Source organism: Papio anubis, chromosome 12 (genome assembly GCF_008728515.1).
Source record: "Papio anubis isolate 15944 chromosome 12, Panubis1.0, whole genome shotgun sequence".
Taxonomy (NCBI): domain Eukaryota; kingdom Metazoa; phylum Chordata; class Mammalia; order Primates; family Cercopithecidae; genus Papio; species Papio anubis.
Window position 1 is genome coordinate 113184346 of NC_044987.1, and position 6343 is coordinate 113190688.

Sequence of the window (6343 nt, forward strand, 5' to 3'; positions counted from 1 at the left end):
GAGACTGAGTCTCGCTGTGTCTCCCAGGCTGGAGTGTAGTGGCGCGATCTCTGCTCACTGCAAACTCCACCTCCCGGGTTCAAGCAATTCTCTGCCTCGGCCTCCCGAGTAGCTGGGATTACAGGCACCCACCACCACACCCGGCTAATTTTTGTATTTTTAATAGAGATGGAGTTTCACCATCTTGGCCAGGCTGATCCTGAATTCCTGATTTCATGATCCACCTGCCTTGGCCTCCCAAAGTGCTGGGATTACAGGCGTGAGCCACCACACCTGGCCTAATGTTTGTATTTTTGTAGACATGAGGTTTCACTGTGTTGCCCATGCTGGTCTCAAAGTCCTGAACTCAGGCGATCCTCCCACCTCAACCTCCCAAAAGTTCTGGGATTATAAGCTTGAGCCACTACGCCAGGTTTCTCTCTTTTTAAAATTGTGGTAAGAACACTTAACATGAGATCTATCCTCTAAACAAGCTTTTAAATGTACAGTGCACTATTGTTGACCATAGGCACTAGGTTCTACAGCAGATCTCCAGAGCCTATTCATCTTATTTAACTAAAACTTTATGCTCATTGACTGGGCACCGTGGATCACGCCCATAATCCCAGCACTTTGGGAGGCCAAAAAGGTTGGATCACCTGAGATCAGGAGTTTGAGATGAGCCTGAACAACATGGTGAAACCCCTGTCTCTACTAAAAATACAAAAATTAGCCAGGCATGGTGGCACACACCTGTAGTCCCAGCTACTCAGAAAGCTGAGGCAGGAGAATCGCTTGAACCCGGGAGGCAGAAGTTACAGTGAGCCAAGATCATGCCACTGCACTCCAGCCTGGGAAACAGAATGAGACTCCGTTTCAAAAAAAAAAAAAAAAAAAAAACTAGGCCGGGTGCGGTGGCTCATGCCTGTAATCCCAGCACTTTGGGAGGCCGAGGCAGGCGGATCACGAGGTAAGGAGATTGAGACCATCCTGGCTAACACGGTAAAACCCCATCTCTACTAAAAATACAAAAAATTAGCCAGGCGTGGTGGCGGGCACCTGTAGTACCAGCTATTTGGGAGGCTGAGGCAAAAGAATGCCATGAACCCGGGAGGTGGAGCTTGCAGTAAGCCGAGATATGCCACTGCACTCCAGCCTGGGTGACAGAGCGAGACTCCATCTCAAAAAAAAAAAAAAAAAAAAATCAAGAGCTAGCAAGAAGCAATTCACACTTCAGGAAAAACATGTGGCTGGCAAATAAAAGCTCAACTTTACTTGCATTCAAGGAACTGCCACTGCAAGATATAGTTAATCATCCATCTGATTGGCAAAGATTTAAAAGGTTGATATGATCAGGGAAGGTATGCGGATAGGGGAACACACAGCTGGGAATATGTGTAGTAGGGCCACAGTGGAAAGCAACTTGGCCAATTCTGTTTAAATCTGAAAATGCACATACTCCTAAATGCATTGTGATATCCTGGATTGATCTTGGAACAGAAAAGAACATTAATGAAAAGAGGAGTGTTATGAAAATAAATTGTGTCCCAGAAAATTCATATGTTGAAGCCCTAACTCCCAATGCAACTGTATTTAGATATAGGACATTCATAGAAGTAATTAAAGTTAAATGAGGTCATAACATTGGAGCCCGGCCAGGCGCAGTGGCTCACGCCTGTAATCCCAGCACTTTGGGATGCCAAGGCGGGCGGATCACCTGAGGTCAGGACTTTGAGACCAGCCTGGCCAACGTGGTGAAACCCTATCTCTACTAAAAATACAAAAAAATTAGCTGGGCGTGGTGGTGTGTGCCTGTAATCCCAACTACTCTGGAGGCTGAGGCAGGAGAATCGCTTGAACTTGAGAGGTGGAGGTTGCAGTGAGCTGAGATCGTGTCACTGCACTCCAGCCTGGGTGAGACTCTGCCTCAAAAAAAAAAAAAAAAAAAAGAGAGAGTGGAGCTCTAATCCAACAGGACTCGTGTCCTTACAAGAATGAGAAGAGATGACCGGGCGCGGTGGGGCTCATGCCTGTAATCCCAGCACTTTGGGAGGCCAAGGCGGGCAATCACGAGGTCAGGAGTTCGAGACCATCCTGGCTAACACGGTGAAACCCTGTCTCTACTAAAAATACAAAAAATTAGCCGGGTGTGGTGGCAGATGCCTGTAGTCCTACCTACTCGGGGGGCTGAGGCAGGAGAATGGCATCAGCCCGGGAGGTGGAGCTTGCAGTGAGCTGAGATCGCACCACTGCACTCCAGCCTGGGCAACAGAGCGAGACTCCATCAAAAAAAAAAAAAAAAAAAAGAGAGAAAGAAAAAAGAATGGGAAGAGACAACAGATATCTCTCTCTCCCCTCCAGCACAGAAGACAAGCCATGAGAGGATACAGCCAGAAGGTGGCCATCTGCAAGCCAGCAAGGAAGGCCACACCAGAAATAAACCCTGATGACACCTTGTTCTTAGACTTTCAGCCTCCAAAATGCATTTTGGATACATGTGAGAAAATGGACATGTGAGAAATGTGTATGTATGTTTGTATATGTACAAAATACACATGAGAAAATGCGTTTCTGTTGTTTAAGCCAACCAGTCTGTGGTATCCTGTAATAGCAGCCTGAGAAGACTAATACAACGAGTGGAATACAAATAAAGTCTGGGATTCTGCTACTACAGGTTAAGTATCCCTTATCTGAAATGCTTGGGACCAGAAGTACTTTGGAGTTCAGATTTGTTTAGATTTTGGAACAATCGGATATACATAATGAGATATCTTGAGGATGGAACCCACTGAAGTCTAAACATAAAATTCATCTAAGGCCAGGTGTGGTGGCTTATGCCTGTAATCCCAGCACTTTGGAAGGCCAAGGCAGGAGGATCACCTGAGGTCTGAGATCAGGAGTTCGAGATTAGCCTGGCCAACCTGGCAAAACCCCATCTCTACTAAAAATACAAAAATTAGCCAGATGTGGTGGCACACACCTGTGATCCCAGCTACTCGGGAGGCTGAGGCAGGAGAATCGCTTGAACCTGGGAGGCAGAGGTTGCTGTGAGCCGAGATCATGCCACTGCACTCCAGACTGGGCGACAGAGTGAGACTCTGCAGGAGAATCACTTGAACCTGGGAGGCAGAGGTTGCTGTGAGCCGAGATCATGCCACTTTATACACATAGTCTGAAGGTAATTTTATTTTTCCCTTGGAAACGCTGAATAAACTGTGTATTTTTTTTTTTTTTTTTTTTTTTTTAAGAAAGGGGTTTTCCTTTGTCACCCAGGCTGGAGTGCAGTGGCCGGATCTCAGCTCACTGCAAGCTCCGCCTCCCGGGTTTACGCCATTCTCCTGCCTCAGCCTCCCGAGTAGCTGGGACTACAGGCGCCCGCCACCTCGCCCGGCTAAGTTTTTGTATTTTTAGTAGAGACGGGGTTTCACTGTGTTAGCCAGGATGGTCTCGATCTCCTGACCTCGTGATCCACCCGTCTCGGCCTCCCAAAGTGCTGGGATTACAGGCTTGAGCCACCGCGCCCGGCCATAAACTGTGTATTGTGTGTCTGTGTCTTGATTGCAACCCATCACATATGGTCAAGTATGGAATTTTTCACTTGTGGTGTCATGTTGGTGCTCAAAAAGTTTCAGATTCTGGAGCATTTCAGATTTTGGATTAGGGGTGCTCAACCTGTAGTAATATAAAAAATGTTGCTTTCTTAGTCTTGATAAATACACCATGATTATGTAAGATTATAACATTAGGGAAGAGTGGGCAAGGGGTATATGAGAACTCTTTGTACTATCTTTGTAACTTCTCTCTCTTTTTTTTTTTTTTTTTGAGACGGAGTCTTACTCTGTCATCCAGGCTGGAGTGCAGTGGCACAATCTCTGCTCACTGCAACCTCCACCTCCCAGGTTCAAGCAATTCTCCTGCCTCAGCCTCTTGAGTAGCTGGGATTCCAGGTGCCCGCCACCACACCCAGCTAATTTTTGTATTTTTAGTAGAGATGGGGTTTCACCATGTTGGCCAGGCTTGTCTTGAACTCCTGACCTCAGGTGATCCGCCCACCTCGGCCTCCCAAAGTGCTGGGATTACAGGCATGAGCCACCATGCCCAGCCTCTTATTTCTGTAACTTTTCTATAAATTTAATTACCCAAATTTAAAAGTTTATGTACAAAATGCACATACCCTATCATCCAGCAACTCTACCCTAGAGAAAAACACATGCACAAGGACTCATGGACAAGGGTGTTCCGTGCAGCATGGTACATACTAGTGACAACCTGGGAATTACCTAACTGTCCTTCAGTGGGGGAAAAGCTGAATAAACCAGGGTATATTTATTCTATAAATACTATGTGGCAGTAAAAAATGTAAGTAGAGGCCAGGAACAGTGACTCATGCCTGTAATCCCAGCACTTTAGGAGTCCAAGGAGGGAGGATCCCCTGAGTCCAGGCATTCAAGACTAGCCTGGGCAACATAGTGAGACCATGTCTCCATTTTTAAAAAATTAAAAATTGGCTGGGTGCAGTGGCTCATGCCTGTAATCCCAGCACTTTGGGAGGCCAGGGTAGGTGGATCACCTGAAGTCAGGAGTTCAAGACCAGCCTGACCAATATGGTGAAACCTTGTCTCTACTAAAAATACAAAAATTAGCCTAGCGTGGTGGCACACGCCTGTAATCTCAGTTACTTGGAAGGCTGAGGCAGGAGAATCACTTGAACCTGGGAGACGGAGGTTGCAGTGAGTTGAGATAATACCATTACACTCCAGCCTGGACAACAAGAGCAAAACTCCATCTCAAAAAAAAAAAAAATTAAAAACTAGCCAGACACTGTAGCATGTACCTGTAATCCCAGCTACTTGGGAAGCCAAGTTGTGAGGATCACTTGATCCCAGGAGGTTGAGGCTGCAATGAGCCATGATCATGCCACTGTACTCCAGTCTGAGTAACAGAGCAAGATCCTTTCTTAAAAAAAAAAAAACAAAAAAACCTGTCACTGTGTCACTGTATTTCATTAGGATATATTTGGCCAATTCTTAGGGAAAAACAGGCATTTTTCTGATAAAAATAAATGTTTATTTCTCCACTTACACAATCTATGTCCAATTGCTTGGCACTTGTATGTGGCCTTCAGGAAGTTCTTTGAAGGGACACCAGACTTCTAATGTCAAGTTCTCAGTAGTCAAAGGTTTGCCCAATGTTCAAAGCTGGCAGCAGCACAGGGGACATGGAAAACTCACAACCTAAGCTGCTGGGACATTTACGTCCTCTTTGGGGTTGTATTGACTTTGTAACTGCCGGAGAATGTGAATCACCCTGTGTCAAATCAACCACAGATGCCTCTAGATTCTAACTCCTAACCTGCACATCTTCTTTGCCGGTTGCACTTCCAGAGCCAGTCATTGCTCCCCAATCCATTTCATCAGCCTTCTCCTGTATCTCCCCACTCCAGTTCATCAGCCTTCTCCTGTATCTCCCCACTCCATTTCATCAGCCTTCTCCTGTATCTCCCTATTCCATTCTTCTTTCCTGCAATCCATTCTCCATAAAGCAACTAGAATGATCTGTCTTTATTATTATTTTTTTTCTTTTTTTTGGAGATGGAGTCTTGTACTGTCGCCTGGGCTGGAGTGCAGGGGTGCGATCTCGGCTCACTGCAGCCTCCACCTCTCAGGTTCAAGTGATTCTCCTGCCTCAGCCTCTCAAGTAGCTGGGACTAAACAGGTGCATGCCACCACCCCCAGCTAATTTTTTTTGTAATTTTAGTAGAGACAGGGCTTCACTGTGTTTGCCAGGCTGGTCTCAAACTCCTGACCTCGTGATCCTCCCACCTCAGCTTCCCGAAGTGTTGGGATTACAGGTGTAAGCCACCACACCTGGCCCCTAGAATGATCTTTCTAAAGTAAATCTGATCTCATCCCTCCCCTACTTAAAGTTGCCACCACCTTCCTGTTGCTCTCAGAATCAGAATCTGTTCCTTTACAGTCCAACTTACCCCTTCAGCCTCGTCTCCCACCACCAATACTTCAGCCCCTCTCAAGGGGGCAGTTTTGCACACACAGCTTCCTCTGCTCTTGGCTCAAGCCTTGTCATCTTTGAAGTTTCCTTTGGCCATTTCAAGACCCTTCCAGATCTGGGTTCAGTGGTTCCCCATAAAACCCAGTTAGAAAAATACAAGAATGTAATTGCCTTAATTTTCGTATGTCAAAATAATCTACTAGAATGTTAATTCGTTTTCTTGTTTTGTCTGCGGTGAACACATTAGCAGCCCTTTGATTTTGAAAGTCTGGGTTAATAGATGTAAAGTAGCATGGCTGGGTACAGTGGCTCACGCCTACAATCCCAGCACTTTGGGAGGCTGAGGCAGGTGGAT